General features: G+C 33.9%; 1 protein-coding gene across 5 annotated transcripts in view; it reads left to right on the forward strand.

Annotated features, from left to right (window-relative positions):
- LOC143230005 (hypoxia-inducible factor 1-alpha-like) overlaps positions 1-19,155 on the forward strand; it is a 176,416-nt gene that overhangs the window by 48,440 nt on the left and 108,821 nt on the right. The window contains exon 2 of one of the 5 annotated variants that reach the window (XM_076462947.1): positions 927-1,222. The exons of the other annotated variants lie outside the window; for them this stretch is intronic. The gene's annotated coding sequence lies outside the window, so the exon portion shown is untranslated. The remainder of the gene's footprint in view (positions 1-926; positions 1,223-19,155) is intronic. 5 annotated transcript variants of the gene reach the window in all.

Consider the following 19,155-nt stretch of genomic DNA (forward strand, 5'->3'; position numbering starts at 1 on the left):
AGTTTTATTGATTTAGAAATATTATTTAACAATGTTATCTTATCTCTCGCTTCTCTTTTGAACTAAATACCCAAGAATTGTTCATAAAATATCTCTTCCATAGGTTTTTCGAGTAGTTTTTATCATCCGTGTAAAATTATTGTCTCAAAACTACCTTGTTTGACACGATTTATCTTGGGCGTGCCAGAAATCGTAAACAAAACAGTAAACGCACCATTAGAAGTAGTTCCATATTGTGATAGCGCAAATTAATTGGTTTAAAATTGCATAATGAAAATTGAATTTGATAGAAACTTGACCTGGCTTTTATTTGCTTTTATCTCACAAAATTATGTGCTTTTCTACGCAAGTAACTATTTTTTTATCGTTTTAAACTTGTGAAATATAATAGCATAAGTTAAGAAACAATACTGTTTTTGTATCGTATTAAATTGTTGAAATTTGAAAGGATAGTTTGAATAACTGTTGTTTATTCGCTTTGTTATACATGGATTGCAGCGCCAATTTTTTTTTCTGTGTACGTTTATTTATTTGGTTATAACACTTCGAATTTACTGTTAAAAAATGTTTTTTGTTTTTTTTTTTTGTTTCGCTGAGTTCTGCTAATGTTCAAATTTGCATGGAAACAGTAATCGTGGAAGAGAATCGATCATCTTTTGCTATTTGTGAAATCTTCTCGTCAGAAAAAGAAATAAATAAATAGGTTCGACAAAACCAACACTTTTCAATTGTCGATATAGCAAGTGAGCAAGTCGAAAATAAAAACCAGAAATGTTAGTCAGTACTGAATGTTAGCTTTAAAAGTAGGTTTTTTTTCTTCATATTTTTTGTGTTAATTCCACGCACATGTACTTTGACATGCATGTGCGACTGAGCGTATACATTTTTGTGAACTTTCGTTAATTTTTTTTTTCTATCTTTATGAGGAGGCCTGTGTTGGTACAAAGTCCATATTCTAGGAATAACATAGCGCCCTCTGCAGGTAGTATGTAGCATAACTTGCCAGCTCTCGAGTGCAGTTCTTCGAAGAAGGTGGCGGAAGTAGTCGGGTAGGAACGGTCACGAGGCTTAGTCAAAATAGTGATCTCAGTACTGGAAAAATAACAGTTGTTTTTATTCACGATTTCTGTTGTGTGTGTCTGTGTTAGTTCATCGCATTCCCTTGAAGGGTGGAAAATAAGTTATAGAGAAAACCTCGCTGGATGTGACTGTAAAACGAACGGTAAGTGTGAATCTGTGTGTGTGTGTGATTGTTGGAGAGAGACGAGCTTCTGTGACGATCATGGAGCCTCTAATGTCACATCACTTGCTATAGGGATCGAGTGGCCACGTCTACACGTACGTGAAGGTTTTTCAAAGGAGGTAAAGGTGCGAGCGTCTACGGCGTTCGAAGTAATATCGTTCGGCCAACAAGCATCGTGTGTAAACAGTCTAGTCTGTAACTCAGAATATACCAAATAGGCTAAAGCTGTACAGATGCGTGTGTACTTTTAAAGTTTGATTCGACGTAACGTTTAGCCGTAAATAATAGACCACACCATTATTTTATCAATAAGTGTTTGTTTCAGTGGGTTTTTACCCAAACGTGGTGTATTTATAAATGTAGTATATTTAGTGAAAAGTATAAAATCTCCTTGTCACTGTAGTTGTTCTCTATTATATATGTATACCAACCTGTCATCACAGAGACGTGTTCCATATGCACGTTAACTTCTCACTGCATATGTTCTGCATGTAAGTTAAACTCTCAATGTTTGAGGAGTTTTGTTTATGATAATTCTCACTACGATATCTGTTAAAATTTCATTTCATGATGCTATACTGACCAAGATATCTGTTGTTAACATTTCATGATGCTATACTGACCAAGATATCTGTTGTTAACATTTCATGATGCTATACTGACCAAAATATCTGTTGTTAACATTTCATGATGCTACACTGACCAAGATATCTGTTGTAAACATTTCATGATGCTATACTGACCAAGATATCTGTTATTAACATTTCATTTCATGATGCTATACTAACCAAGATATGTGTTGTTTACATTTCATTTCATGATTCTATACTAACCAAGATATGTGTTCTTAACATTTCATTTCATGATGCTATACTAACCAAGATATGTGTTGTTTACATTTCATTTCATGATGCCATACTAACCAAGATATGTGTTGTTTACATTTCATTTCATGATGCTATACTAACCAAGATATGTGTTCTTAACATTTCATTTCATGATGCTATACTGACCAAGATATGTGTTGTTTACATTTCATTTCATGATGCCATACTAACCAAGATATGTGTTGTTTACATTTCATTTCATGATGCCATACTAACCAAGATATGTGTTGTTAACATTTCATTTCATGATGCTATACTGACTAAGATATGTGTTGATAACACACTATGATGCTATAGTAACCAGGATATGTGTGTTAACATTTCATTTCATCATGCTATGCTAACAAAGATATGTGTTGTTAACAATTCATGATGCTATACTGACCAAGATATGTGTTGTTAACAATTCATGATGGTATACTAACCAAGATATGTGTTGTTAACATTTCATTTCATGGTGCAATACTAACCAAGATATCTGTTGTTAACATTTCATTTCATGATGCTATACTAACCAAGATATGTGTTAACATTTCATGATGCTATACTGACCAAGATATGTGTTGTTAACATTTCATTTCATGATGCTATACTGACTAATATATGTGTTGTTAACATTTCATGATGCTATGCTAACAAAGATGTGTGTTGTTAACATTTCATGATGCTATACTGACCAAGATATGTGTTGTTAACATTTCGTGATGCTATACTAACCAAGATGTCTGTTGTTAACATTTCATTATCTTATATTAACCAAGATATGTGTTAACATTTCATTTCATGATCCTATACTGACCAAGGTATGTGTTGTTAAGATTTCATGGTGCTATACTAACCAAGATATGTGTTAACATTTCATTTCATGATTCTATACTGACCAAGGTATGTGTTGTTAAGATTTCATGATGCTCTACTAACCAAGATATGTGTTAACATTTCATTTGATGATGGTATACTAACCAAGATATGTGTTAACATTTCATTTCATGATTTTACACCAATCAAGATATGTGTTGTTAACATTTCAGTTCGTGTTGAAACTTACCAAGATGTCTTGTGTGAACATTTCATTACATATCGATAGTTGACGAGTTTTGCATCCAATCATTTTTAATGTTCTAGAACTTTATAGAGAACCTACTTTATAATTTATTGAATAATTAAGTCTATACTAGGTCTCTGTGTTTTTTGTTCTTATTTTAGTTTTGTTGAACTTTATATAAATATTACAAATCTTTGTCGTACTTTCTTGTGACATCATTTTAAAACTACTTTTAGTCAAAGTAGTTGTACGTCACAATTTGATATGGTTTAATCACCAGTGGCACTAAAATTATGTTCTTTAGAGCTAGTGTTTGTTGCTTAGATAATAGTATTTGATGTAAATCTGTTTCAGAACTGTTGATATTTGCAGTAATATATATGCACTAATAAAGTATTTCGTTGGAACTAGGGTTAACATTATATATTTTGATGTTTGGTATAAAACTTATCAGAATGGCTGCTTTGTGTGGTAGTATCGTCTTTTGGAGAAAGTGTAATTAGTAGTGAGTTGTTATTATACAGGAATGGCTGTCTTATGCACTAAAATATAATTAACTCTTCATTGGTACCAGTTTTCTATTGAACTTTTCCAGTTATAGTATTTGATAATAAAATGTAACATTAGTACTGGAAAACTAGGTTAAAAGTAGATACACGTTGGCAGTGAAAGGGTTATGTAACCTTTCATGGGAAGTAGGGTTAATTGTAGGATTTTTCAGTAAAAATCCTTAATATAACAGCTGTAAATCATAAACTGATATAAAGTCCTTCCTAGAAATTGTCGTTAGAGGTTTGTTTTGTTTATTAAGAACGTTTGTTTGTATACTCTTCAAAAAATGAAACGTAAAAGGGATATTTTTGTTATTTTAAAGAGAAATATATGTAATAACGTTACAAGCTCAGAGTATGTGATGTTACACGTGTTAAGGCACTGATTGTCAGACCAAAATGACAATAAAAGTTGGGCATTTTGAAAATGGAGGAAAACAACGGATTTTTCGCCATAACGCATTCGTGTCCAATAAATTTGTTTGAGAGATCTGCATGTTCTGAAAGTGCAACATGTGCAAAATCCCTATAAAAGTGACGGGTTCTCAGTTTCCATAGCTCAGTGTTAAGCCACCGACACGCAATACAGTTACGCCAAGACTGACTGAAGCACAACGCAACAACGCCATTGGTCACTTGGAAGCATGCGAATCTCGATTAGATGTTGCCAGAGCTGTGAATGTCCACCCAAGCACCATCACAAGGCTATGGAATCGTCACCAACAACATGGATCAACTCGTGACCGTCCACGATTTGGCAGATCTCGTGTGACCACGCCCGCACAAGATTGCTACATCCAGTTACGTCACCTTCGGGATAGGACCACCACTGCGACGTCTACTGCCTCAACCATACCATGGCTGCGTAGAATTTCCGATTAGACCGTACGCAACCGTCGACGAGATTCTTAGGCCCCATGTGCAACCCATCATGGTGAACTTTTTCAACATGATAACGCCCGTCTTCACACAGCCCGACTCACCACTGCCTTCTTGAGACACCACAACATCAACGTTCTTCCCTGGCCCTCCAGATCACCAGATTTAAACCCCATCGAACATCTTTTGGACGAGTTGGACCGACGTCTGCAACGGCGAAAACCTCAACCGCAGACTCTACCTCAGCTTGCAGCAGCTTTGCAGGCTGAGTGGACAGCCATTCCACAGGATGTGATTCGTCATCTCATCGCTTTCATGGGCAGAAGACGTTGAGTGACGTTAAACGTCAACTAGTGAGCGTGGACTTTGCCTTTGCAGACTTTGGATGTTCAGCAGTGAATATGCAAAGTTTCACACATGTCATACAGAACTACCCGGAGTAAACTTGTTAACAATATGTCTCAAATTTTGCCTTTTGCATATCTTTTTTTGAAGAGTATAGTTACTCATAAAGCCTTACAGAGGGCTATCTGTGTCTGCCCACTAGTGGTATCGAAACCAGGTTTCTATCGGTGTAAGTCCACATACATACCGCTGGCCACCAGGGGACGTTTTTTAAAGACAAAGAGCTGTCTGTGCTTTGCCTACTACAGGTTTTGAAGCTCAGTTTCTAGCGGTGTAAGTCCACATATATACCACTGGGCCGCCAGGGGGCGGTTTTAACGACTTCTTTGACCGCTTGGCTTTTATGTTTGGATAGTTAAGATTTTTTTTTTCTCTTGAGGTTGGAGTGTTACGTGAAAATATAACTGAGATGGACCTAAACCTTATTACTTCTTCCAAGATTAATTTTTAAAACTGTCATCTTTCTGAATTTCAAGATTTACTGTGTGTCAACTTTGACACATAAAAATCGGCGGCACATTTTTTTTAATGACGCTGTAAATATTAAAAAAATATATAAAGAAGCACAGTGAGGTTAGGATCACTAGAACCGTCTTGTTGAGACGTATGATAAAAAGGTTTTCAAATACAGATATGACACATGATACATATCCTTGCCACGTCACATTTGTATATCACTCAGTGTTCGGTGTTTGTTAAGCACTGCTGAAATGATCACATGTTATATTTTCCGCAAATCTGATAACACATATTAGTTCATATAGTGATACTACCGTTACGGTGTTCCATTATGGAGGCTCGTACAATAGAATGGATAGGTTAATTATCAATGTGTGTTGTATAATACGCTCCACACAAGAATCACAATATGTGCTCGAGTCTCGCCAGCTGAAGCTAGAATGAATCTTAGCCAGAGCAGCAAACACCATACTGCAACAAGGCTCATAAAGAAGACGAGGCTGATGTAAGATGTGACAGTCCACGTGGTGCTGTTTGGTATATAGTCTCACGAGGTACTGTTAGGTGTACAGTCCATGAGGTGCTATTAGGTGTACAGTCCCACGAGGTGCTGTTAGGTGCAAATATTACTGGTTTTACTGAATCCCTTATTTTATCTTATGACACCACACGTTCTGGGATTTCGGGATACCAAGGCCTCGACGAAGCCCAGAGCTGTATCATTTCAGACGACCGTTCCTAATCAGATATATTTAGAGAACTATTTTTAATCAAGCCAAATACAGAAAACCGTTCCTAATCAGGTTAGATTCTGTGGACCATTTCTAATCGAGTCAAATTCAGAGGACCTTTCCTCATCAAAACAAATTTAGAGGACTATTCCTTATACGGTCAAGTTTAGAGGACCATTTCTAATTAGGTCAGATTCAGAGGAACGTTCACAATCAAATGAAATTCAGAGGTCCGTTCCTAATCAGGTCATGCTGCACCTGCAGTGTTAGAGCAGAATGTTTGGGGTATCCTGCTATTAAACGCCAGGTACGTGACTACTACCGTTGCTGATGGCAGAGATATTCAACATTACTGTCCATCCTTTCTAGGGGGGGGGGGACAAACAAACAACAAAATCACTGTTTTTTGTTGTTGTTTTTTTTCAAACTGGGCCTTACGACAATTTAACGACACATATCATTGGTGGGAAAAGTTTTAGGTCACCTCCTAAAGCAAGTTATTGAAAGCGTATTTTTAGATATTACTAACGGGTTTCTTTAAACCAGTTAAATGTGGTCGCACTTAAAGATGATTGAGTTGGTCTCACCATATGTTAGTGCTATTGGTCACTGAACATGCAAATTCGTAATTTCTATTTAAATAAAGCGTTTTTGTTGTATTAAGGCACTGTGGAGAAAGTTATACTTCGACATGCTAGACAGGTTTGGTGGAAAACTTTCAAAATGTAACGTACTCGCTCATCAGTTCTCGTCAATGAGAGTAAAGCTAAAGTGATGTAAAAAAATAAGTGCTATTAAAATAAAAATAAATAAAGTTGTATCATTAATTATTAACTAAATTATGATTTGTAAATAGCTAAATAATCTTGATAATGATTAGTATTCACGTGAGTAATATGATTCACACACTGCACAGTTTTTGTGTATGAAAATTTATCCCACCACATGTGGCTCAAACTTATTACGCTAAAACCTGGGTTTTGGTACCCGTCGTGGACGCAACACAGACAGCTTATTGCGTAGCTTTTTGCTTAGCAAGAAACATACAAACAATAGTATATATGTCGTATAGTTCTTAGACAACTACTAAATCTGTCGAGTCCCAGTCTGCCTGTGGGCTCTGGTATCAAACGAAAAGCTCTCTCGGCATTGCATACGACAGATGTAGTTGCAAACTCTCCTTGTTAACCTGAAGATGACCTAAAAAAATCGTAACGTTGTTCTGTACTTTCCTAAGTTAAAGTTTTAATACCCGTACCAGCCGTAATGAGAATACATTTTTACTTCAAGTGGGTTTCTCGTCATCACGAGATATGATATGGTTTGAAGAATATTCATCATTGCCTCATTCATAGGTTCTTAAAATATGATACAAGTTACTGTATCTGTTACTCTTCAGTAGCTGTACCTAAAGTACGAGTATGGGTAAAACCTTCTACACTAAATTCTGGTTGTACCTAAAGTAAGAGTATGGGTAAAACCTTCTACACTAAATTCTAGTTGTACCTAAAGTAAGAGTAAGGGTAAAACCTTCTACACTAAATTATAGTTGTACCAAAAGTAAGAGTATGGGTAAAACCTTCTACATTAATTCTAGTTGTACCTTAAGTAAGAGTATGGGTAAAACCTTCTACACTAAATTCTAGTTGTACCTAAAGTAAGAGTATGGGTAAAACCTTCTACACTAAATTCTAGTTGTACCAAAAGTAAGAGTATGGGTAAAACCTTCTACACTAAATTCTAGTTGTACCTAAAGTAAGAGTATGGGTAAAACCTTCTACACTAAATTCCAGTTGAACCTAGAATAAGAGTATGGGTAAAACCTTCTACACTAAATTCTAGTTGTACCAAAAGTAAGAGTATGGGTAAAACCTTCTACCCTAAATTCTAGTTGCACCTAAAGTAAGAGTATGGGTAAAACCTTCTACACTAAATTCTAGTTGTACCTAAAGTAAGAGTAAGGGTAAAACCTTCTACACTAAATTCTAGTTGTACCTAAAGTAAGAGTATGGGTAAAACCTTCTACACTAAATTCTAGTTGTACCAAAAGTAAGAGTATGGGTAAAACCTTCTACACTAAATTATAGTTGTACCAAAAGTAAGAGTATGGGTAAAACCTTCTACACTAAATTCTAGTTGTACCTTAAGTAAGAGTATGGGTAAAACCTTCTACACAACTTTCTAGTTGTACCTAAAGTAAGAGTATGGGTAAAACCTTCTACACTAAATTCTAGTTGTACCTAAAGTAAGAGTATGGGTAAAACCTTCTACACTAAATTCTAGTTGTACCTAAAGTAAGAGTATGGGTAAAACCTTCTACACTAAATTCTAGTTGTACCTAAAGTAAGAGTATGGGTAAAACCTTCTACACTAAATTATAGTTGCACCTAAAGTAAGAGTATGGGTAAAACCTTCTACACTAAATTCCAGTTGAACCTAGAATAAGAGTATGGGTAAAACCTTCTACACTAAATTATAGTTGTACCTTAAGTAAGGTATGGGTAAAACCTTCTACACTAAATTCCAGTTGAACCTAGAATAAGAGTATGGGTAAAACCTTCTACATTAATTCTAGTTGTACCTAAAGTAAGAGTAAGGGTAAAACCTTCTACACTAAATTATAGTTGTACCTTAAGTAAGAGTATGGGTAAAACCTTCTACACTAAATTCCAGTTGAACCTAGAATAAGAGTATGGGTAAAACCTTCTACATTAATTCTAGTTGTACCTAAAGTAAGAGTAAGGGTAAAACCTTCTACACTAAATTATAGTTGTACCTTAAGTAAGAGTATGGGTAAAACCTTCTACACTAAATTCTAGTTGTACCTAAAGTAAGAGTATGGGTAAAACCTTCTACACTAAATTCCAGTTGAACCTAGAATAAGAGTATGGGTAAAACCTTCTACACTAAATTATAGTTGTACCTTAAGTAAGAGTATGGGTAAAACCTTCTACACTAAATTCCAGTTGAACCTAGAATAAGAGTATGGGTAAAACCTTCTACATTAATTCTAGTTGTACCTAAAGTAAGAGTAAGGGTAAAACCTTCTACACTAAATTATAGTTGTACCTTAAGTAAGAGTATGGGTAAAACCTTCTACACTAAATTCCAGTTGAACTTAGAATAAGAGTATGGGTAAAACCTTCTACATTAATTCTAGTTGTACCTAAAGTAATAGTAAGGGTAAAACCTTCTACACTAAATTATAGTTGTACCTTAAGTAAGAGTATGGGTAAAACCTTCTACACTAAATTCTAGTTGTACCTAAAGTAAGAGTATGGGTAAAACCTTCTACACTAAATTCCAGTTGAACCTAGAATAAGAGTATGGGTAAAACCTTCTACATTAATTCTAGTTGTACCTTAAGTAAGAGTATGGGTAAAACCTTCTACACTAAATTCTAGTTGTACCTAAAGTAAGAGTATGGGTAAAACCTTCTACCCTAAATTCTAGTTGTACCAAAAGTAAGAGTATGGGTAAAACCTTCTACCCTAAATTCTAGTTGTACCAAAAGTAAGAGTATGGGTAAAACCTTCTACATTAATTCTAGTTGTACCTTAAGTAAGAGTATGGGTAAAACCTTCTACACTAAATTCTAGTTGTACCTAAAGTAAGAGTATGGGTAAAACCTTCTACACTAAATTCTAGTTGTACCAAAAGTAAGAGTATGGGTAAAACCTTCTACCCTAAATTCTAGTTGTACCAAAAAGTAAGAGTATGGGTAAAACCTTCTACACTAAATTCTAGTTGTGCCTAAAGTAAGGTACAGGTAAAACCTTCTACACTAAATTCTAGTTGTGCCTAAAGTAAGAGTATGGGTAAAACCTTCTACACTAAATTCTAGTTGTACCTAAAGTAAGAGTATGGGTAAAACCTTCTACACTAAATTCTAGTTGTACCAAAAGTAAGAGTATGGGTAAAACCTTCTACCCTAAATTCTAGTTGCACCTAAAGTAAGAGTATGGGTAAAACCTTCTACACTAAATTCTAGTTGTACCTAAAGTAAGAGTAAGGGTAAAACCTTCTACACTAAATTCTAGTTGTACCTAAAGTAAGAGTATGGGTAAAACCTTCTACACTAAATTCTAGTTGTACCAAAAGTAAGAGTATGGGTAAAACCTTCTACACTAAATTCTAGTTGTACCAAAAGTAAGAGTATGGGTAAAACCTTCTACACTAAATTCTAGTTGTACCTTAAGTAAGAGTATGGGTAAAACCTTCTACACAACTTTCTAGTTGTACCTCAAGTAAGAGTATGGGTAAAACCTTCTACACTAAATTCTAGTTGTACCTAAAGTAAGAGTATGGGTAAAACCTTCTACACTAAATTCTAGTTGTACCTTAAGTAAGAGTATGGGTAAAACCTTCTACACTAAATTCTAGTTGTACCTAAAGTAAGAGTATGGGTAAAACCTTCTACACTAAATTATAGTTGTACCTTAAGTAAGAGTATGGGTAAAACCTTCTACACTAAATTATAGTTGTACCTAAAGTAAGAGTAAGGGTAAAACCTTCTACACTAAATTATAGTTGTACCTTAAGTAAGAGTATGGGTAAAACCTTCTACACTAAATTCTAGTTGTACCTAAAGTAAGAGTATGGGTAAAACCTTCTACACTAAATTCCAGTTGAACCTAGAATAAGAGTATGGGTAAAACCTTCTACACTAAATTATAGTTGTACCTAAAGTAAGAGTAAGGGTAAAACCTTCTACACTAAATTATAGTTGTACCTAAAGTAAGAGTATGGGTAAAACCTTCTACACTAAATTATAGTTATACCTTAAGTAAGAGTATGGGTAAAACCTTCTACACTAAATTCTAGTTGTACCTAAAGTAAGGTATGGGTAAAACCTTCTACACTAAATTATAGTTGTACCTAAAGTAAGAGTATGGGTAAAACCTTCTACACTAAATTATAGTTGTACCTAAAGTAAGAGTATGGGTAAAACCTTCTACACTAAATTATAGTTGTACCTAAAGTAAGAGTATGGGTAAAACCTTCTACACTAAATTATAGTTGTACTTAAAGTAAGAGTATGGGTAAAACCTTCTACACTAAATTCTAGTTGTACCTAAAGTAAGAGTATAGGTAAGACCTTCTACACTAAATTCTAGTTGTACCTAAAGTAAGAATATGGGTAAAACCTTCTACACTAAATTCTAGTTGCACCTTAAGTAAGAGTATGGGTAAAACCTTCTACACTAAATTGCAGTTGCACCTAAAGTAAGAGTATGGGTAAAACCTTCTACACTAAATTATAGTTGTACCTAAAGTAAGAGTATGGGTAAAACCTTCTACACTAAATTATAGTTGTACCTAAAGTAAGAGTATGGGTAAAACCTTCTACACTAAATTATAGTTGTACTTAAAGTAAGAGTATGGGTAAAACCTTCTACACTAAATTCTAGTTGTACCTAAAGTAAGAGTATGGGTAAGACCTTCTACACTAAATTCTAGTTGTACCTAAAGTAAGAGTATGGGTAAAACCTTCTACACTAAATTCTAGTTGTACCTTAAGTAAGAGTATGGGTAAAACCTTCTACACTAAATTCCAGTTGCACCTAAAGTAAGAGTATGGGTAAAACCTTCTACACTAAATTCTAGTTGTACCTTAAAGTAAGAGTATGGGTAAAACCTTCTACACTAAATTCCAGTTGCACCTAAAGTAAGAGTATGGGTAAGACCTTCTACACTAAATTCTAGTTGTACCTAAAGTAAGGTATGGGTAAAACCTTCTACACTAAATTCTAGTTGTACCTAAGTAAGGTATGGGTAAAACCTTCTACACTAAATTCCAGTTGCACCTAAAGTAAGAGTATGGGTAAAACCTTCTACACTAAATTATAGTTGCACCTAAAGTAAGAGTATGGGTAAAACCTTCTACACTAAATTCTAGTTGTACCTAAAGTAAGAGTATGGGTAAAACCTTCTACACTAAATTCTAGTTGTACCAAAAGTAAGAGTATGGGTAAAACCTTCTACACTAAATTCTAGTTGTACCAAAAGTAAGAGTATGGGTAAAACCTTCTACACTAAATTCTAGTTGTACCAAAAGTAAGAGTATGGGTAAAACCTTCTACACTAAATTATAGTTGCACCTAAAGTAAGAGTATGGGTAAACCTTCTACACTAAATTCTAGTTGTACCTAAAGTAAGAGTATGGGTAAAACCTTCTACACTAAATTATAGTTGTACCTAAAGTAAGAGTATGGGTAAAACCTTCTACACTAAATTATAGTTGTACCTAAAGTAAGAGTATGGGTAAAACCTTCTACACTAAATTATAGTTGTACCAGAGTAAGGTATGGGTAAAACCTTCTACACTAAATTCTAGTTGTACCAAAGTAAGAGTATGGGTAAAACCTTCTACACTAAATTATAGTTGTACCAAAAGTAAGAGTATGGGTAAAACCTTCTACACTAAATTCTAGTTGTACCTAAAGTAAGAGTATGGGTAAAACCTTCTACACTAAATTCTAGTTGTACCTAAAGTAAGAGTATGGGTAAAACCTTCTACACTAAATTCTAGTTGTACCTAAAGTAAGAGTATGGGTAAAACCTTCTACACTAAATTCTAGTTGTACCTAAAGTAAGAGTATGGGTAAAACCTTCTACACTAAATTATAGTTGTACCAAAAGTAAGAGTATGGGTAAAACCTTCTACACTAAATTCTAGTTGTACCAAAAGTAAGAGTATGGGTAAAACCTTCTACACTAAATTCCAGTTGAACCTAGAATAAGAGTATGGGTAAAACCTTCTACATTAATTCTAGTTGTACCTTAAGTAAGAGTATGGGTAAAACCTTCTACATTAATTCTAGTTGTACCTTAAGTAAGAGTATGGGTAAAACCTTCTACACTAAATTATAGTTGCACCTAAAGTAAGAGTATGGGTAAACCTTCTACACTAAATTATAGTGGTACCTAAAGTAAGAGTATGGGTAAAACCTTCTACACTAAATTATAGTTGTACCTAAAGTAAGAGTATGGGTAAAACCTTCTACACTAAATTATAGTTGTACCAGAAGTAAGAGTATGGGTAAAACCTTCTACACTAAATTATAGTTGTACCTAAAGTAAGAGTATGGGTAAAACCTTCTACACTAAATTATAGTTGTACCTAAAGTAAGAGTATGGGTAAAACCTTCTACACTAAATTATAGTTGTACCAGAAGTAAGAGTATGGGTAAAACCTTCTACACTAAATTCTAGTTGTACCAAAAGTAAGAGTATGGGTAAAACCTTCTACACTAAATTATAGTTGTACCAAAAGTAAGAGTATGGGTAAAACCTTCTACACTAAATTCTAGTTGTACCTAAAGTAAGAGTATGGGTAAAACCTTCTACACTAAATTCTAGTTGTACCTAAAGTAAGAGTATGGGTAAAACCTTCTACACTAAATTATAGTTGTACCAAAAGTAAGAGTATGGGTAAAACCTTCTACACTAAATTCTAGTTGTACCAAAAGTAAGAGTATGGGTAAAACCTTCTACACTAAATTATAGTTGTACCAAAAGTAAGAGTATGGGTAAAACCTTCTACACTAAATTCTAGTTGTACCTAAAGTAAGAGTATGGGTAAAACCTTCTACACTAAATTCTAGTTGTACCTAAAGTAAGAGTATGGGTAAAACCTTCTACACTAAATTCTAGTTGTACCTAAAGTAAGAGTATGGGTAAAACCTTCTACACTAAATTATAGTTGTACCTAAAGTAAGAGTATGGGTAAAACCTTCTACACTAAATTATAGTTGTACCAAAAGTAAGAGTATGGGTAAAACCTTCTACACTAAATTCTCGTTGTACCTTAAGTAAGAGTATGGGTAAAACCTTCTACACTAAATTCTAGTTGTACCAAAAGTAAGAGTATGGGTAAAACCTTCTACACTAAATTATAGTTGTACCAAAAGTAAGAGTATGGGTAAACCTTCTACACTAAATTCTAGTTGTACCTAAAGTAAGAGTATGGGTAAAACCTTCTACACTAAATTCTAGTTGTACCTAAAGTAAGAGTATGGGTAAAACCTTCTACACTAAATTCTAGTTGTACCTAAAGTAAGAGTATGGGTAAAACCTTCTACACTAAATTCTAGTTGTACCTAAAGTAAGAGTATGGGTAAAACCTTCTACACTAAATTCTAGTTGTACCTTAAGTAAGGTATGGGTAAAACCTTCTACACTAAATTCTAGTTGTACCTAAAGTAAGAGTATGGGTAAAACCTTCTACACTAAATTCTAGTTGTACCTAAAGTAAGGTATGGGTAAACCTTCTACACTAAATTCTAGTTGTACCTTAAGTAAGAGTATGGGTAAAACCTTCTACACTAAATTCTAGTTGTACCTAAAGTAAGAGTATGGGTAAAACCTTCTACACTAAATTATAGTTGTACCAAAAGTAAGAGTATGGGTAAAACCTTCTACACTAAATTCTAGTTGTACCAAAAGTAAGAGTATGGGTAAAACCTTCTACACTAAATTCTAGTTGTACCAAAAGTAAGAGTATGGGTAAAACCTTCTACACTAAATTATAGTTGTACCAAAAGTAAGAGTATGGGTAAAACCTTCTACACTAAATTATAGTTGCACCTAAAGTAAGAGTATGGGTAAACCTTCTACACTAAATTCTAGTTGTACCTAAAGTAAGAGTATGGGTAAAACCTTCTACACTAAATTATAGTTGTACCTAAAGTAAGAGTATGGGTAAAACCTTCCACACTAAATTATAGTTGTACCAGAAGTAAGAGTATGGGTAAAACCTTCTACACTAAATTCTAGTTGTACCCAAAAGTAAGAGTATGGGTAAAACCTTCTACACTAAATTCTAGTTGTACCAAAAGTAAGAGTATGGGTAAAACCTTCTACACTAAATTCTAGTTGTACCTAAAGTAAGAGTATGGGTAAAACCTTCTACACTAAATTATAGTTGTACCAAAAGTAAGAGTATGGGTAAAACCTTCTACACTAAATTCTAGTTGTACCAAAGTAAGGTATGGGTAAAACCTTCTACACTAAATTCTAGTTGTACCAAAAGTAAGAGTATGGGTAAAACCTTCTACACTAAATTATAGTTGCACCTAAAGTAAGAGTATGGGTAAACCTTCTACACTAAATTATAGTGGTACCTAAAGTAAGAGTATGGGTAAAACCTTCTACACTAAATTATAGTTGTACCTAAAGTAAGGTATGGGTAAAACCTTCTACACTAAATTATAGTTGTACCTAAAGTAAGAGTATGGGTAAAACCTTCTACACTAAATTATAGTTGTACCAGAAGTAAGAGTATGGGTAAAACCTTCTACACTAAATTCTAGTTGTACCAAAAGTAAGAGTATGGGTAAAACCTTCTACACTAAATTATAGTTGTACCAAAAGTAAGAGTATGGGTAAAACCTTCTACACTAAATTCTAGTTGTACCTAAAGTAAGGTATGGGTAAAACCTTCTACACTAAATTCTAGTTGTACCTAAAGTAAGAGTATGGGTAAAACCTTCTACACTAAATTCTAGTTGTACCTAAAGTAAGAGTATGGGTAAAACCTTCTACAGTAAATTATAGTTGTACCAAAAGTAAGGTATGGGTAAAACCTTCTACACTAAATTCTAGTTGTACCAAAAGTAAGAGTATGGGTAAAACCTTCTACACTAAATTATGGTTGTACCAAAAGTAAGAGTATGGGTAAAACCTTCTACACTAAATTCTAGTTGTGCCTAAAGTAAGGTATGGGTAAAACCTTCTACACTAAATTCTAGTTGTACCTAAAGTAAGGTATGGGTAAAACCTTCTACACTAAATTCTCGTTGTACCTTAAGTAAGGTATGGGTAAAACCTTCTACACTAAATTCTAGTTGTACCAAAAGTAAGAGTATGGGTAAAACCTTCTACACTAAATTATAGTTGTACCAAAAGTAAGAGTATGGATAAAACCTTCTACACTAAATTCTAGTTGTACCTTAAGTAAGGTATGGGTAAAACCTTCTACACTAAATTCTAGTTGTACCTAAAGTAGGAGTATGGGTAAAACCTTCTACACTAAATTATAGTTGTACCAAAAGTAAGGTATGGGTAAAACCTTCTACACTAAATTCTAGTTGTACCAAAGTAAGAGTATGGGTAAAACCTTCTACACTAAATTCTAGTTGTACCAAAAGTAAGGTATGGGTAAAACCTTCTACACTAAATTCTAGTTGTACCAAAAGTAAGGTATGGGTAAAACCTTCTACACTAAATTCTAGTTGTACCTTAAGTAAGAGTATGGGTAAAACCTTCTACACTAAATTCTAGTTGTACCAAAAGTAAGAGTATGGGTAAAACCTTCTACACTAAATTATAGTTGTACCAAAAGTAAGAGTATGGGTAAAACCTTCTACACTAAATTATAGTTGCACCTAAAGTAAGAGTATGGGTAAACCTTCTACACTAAATTATAGTGGTACCTAAAGTAAGAGTATGGGTAAAACCTTCTACACTAAATTATAGTTGTACCTAAAGTAAGAGTATGGGTAAAACCTTCTACACTAAATTATAGTTGTACCTAAAGTAAGAGTATGGGTAAAACCTTCTACACTAAATTATAGTTGTACCAGAAGTAAGAGTATGGGTAAAACCTTCTACACTAAATTCTAGTTGTAGTAAGAGTATGGGTAAAACCTTCTACACTAAATTATAGTTGTAAAAGAGTAAGAGTATGGGTAAAACCTTCTACACTAAATTATAGTTGTACCTAAAGTAAGAGTATGGGTAAAACCTTCTACACTAAATTCTAGTTGTACCTAAAGTAAGAGTATGGGTAAAACCTTCTACACTAAATTCTAGTTGTACCTAAAGTAAGAGTATGGGTAAAACCTTCTACAGTAAATTATAGTTGTACCAAAAGTAAGAGTATGGGTAAAACCTTCTACACTAAATTCTAGTTGTACCAAAAGTAAGAGTATGGGTAAAACCTTCTACACTAAATTATAGTTGTACCAAAAGTAAGAGTATGGGTAAAACCTTCTACACTAAATTCTAGTTGTACCTAAAGTAAGAGTATGGGTAAAACCTTCTACACTAAATTCTAGTTGTACCTAAAGTAAGAGTATGGGTAAAACCTTCTACACTAAATTCTAGTTGTACCTAAAGTAAGAGTATGGGTAAAACCTTCTACACTAAATTCTAGTTGTACCAAAAGTAAGAGTATGGGTAAAACCTTCTACACTAAATTATAGTTGTACCAAAAGTAAGAGTATGGGTAAAACCTTCTACACTAAATTCTAGTTGTACCTTAAGTAAGAGTATGGGTAAAACCTTCTACACTAAATTCTAGTTGTACCTAAAGTAAGAGTATGGGTAAAACCTTCTACACTAAATTATAGTTGTACCAAAAGTAAGAGTATGGGTAAAACCTTCTACACTAAATTCTAGTTGTACCAAAAGTAAGAGTATGGGTAAAACCTTCTACACTAAATTCTAGTTGTACCAAAAGTAAGAGTATGGGTAAAACCTTCTACACTAAATTATAGTTGTACCAAAAAGTAAGAGTATGGGTAAAACCTTCTACACTAAATTCTAGTTGTACCTTAAGTAAGGTATGGGTAAAACCTTCTACACTAAATTCTAGTTGTACCTAAAGTAGGAGTATGGGTAAAACCTTCTACACTAAATTATAGTTGTACCTAAAGTAAGAGTATGGGTAAAACCTTCTACACTAAATTCTAGTTGTACCTAAAGTAAGAGTATGGGTAAAACCTTCTACACTAAATTCTAGTTGTACCTAAAGTAAGAGTGTGGGTAAAACCTTCTACACTAAATTATAGTTGCACCTAAAGTAAGAGTATGGGTAAACCTTCTACACTAAATTCTAGTTGTACCTAAAGTAAGAGTATGGGTAAAACCTTCTACACTAAATTATAGTTGTACCAAAAGTAAGAGTATGGGTAAAACCTTCTACACTAAATTCTAGTTGTACCTAAAGTAAGAGTATGGGTAAAACCTTCTACACTAAATTATAATTGTACCTAAAGTAAGAATATGGGTAAAACCTTCTACACTAAATTATAGTTGTACCAAAAGTAAGAATATGGGTAAAACCTTTTACACTAAATTCATATACAAAATTACTGTTGAAAGCATTTTACTCTTGTCATTTTCATCATTTTTTAGACTGGTTGTGTGAAGTACAATGCTATTTCATTTGATTACTGTATTTGTTTCACTACTTGTAAGTGCTCAAGTATTCAGATTTACTTGTAAGTATTGAATTTATAGCCACATTCTAGCTGCATTTATAATTATTTGTAAGTGCTGAATTTACAGTCACGTTCTAACTGTATTCAGATTTTAGTTGTAAGTATAAATACTGAATTTACAGTCACATTTTAGCATATTCTGATTTACTTGTAAGTACTGAATTTATAGTCACCCTCTTGCTGTATTCATATTTACCCTTAAGTACTGAATTTATGAAGTCACACTCTTGCTGTATTCATATTTACCCTTAAGTACTGAAATTATGAAGTAACAGTCTAGCTGTATTCAGATTTACTTATACATATTGAATTTTCAAATTCAAACCCTTTCTAAATTAATTTGTTCCTGTAAATAAAGATTGTACAGTTTGGACACTAAAGACTGGTGTTAGGATTCTTGTCGGCCAGAGAGACAGTAGTGTCTGAAACCGACGGCCGAACAGTATCCTAGAGTTGGTTCAATCGGACATTAGTACCTCATTATGAGAGTTTAGCTAGTTTATATCTGAAACAATCCCCTCTTGAAACTTCCATCACCGTAAACGTAATTTCTTCCTGGACGTGTGGCTGTCTGAATTCTCGCACATAAACGTTTAGTTTTAGTCGAAGAGATTAGATCGAGTCGTTCCCATGTTTTTGTTTATGACTCAATTTCTCTTTCTTGTGAACTTTAGCAGCGTTCATGCAGGGTTCATTTCATGGTGATGATTGTGCTAGTTGTTCACACT

The sequence above is a fragment of the Tachypleus tridentatus genome, chromosome 10, assembly GCF_004210375.1.
Source record: "Tachypleus tridentatus isolate NWPU-2018 chromosome 10, ASM421037v1, whole genome shotgun sequence".
Taxonomy (NCBI): Eukaryota; Metazoa; Arthropoda; class Merostomata; order Xiphosura; family Limulidae; genus Tachypleus; species Tachypleus tridentatus.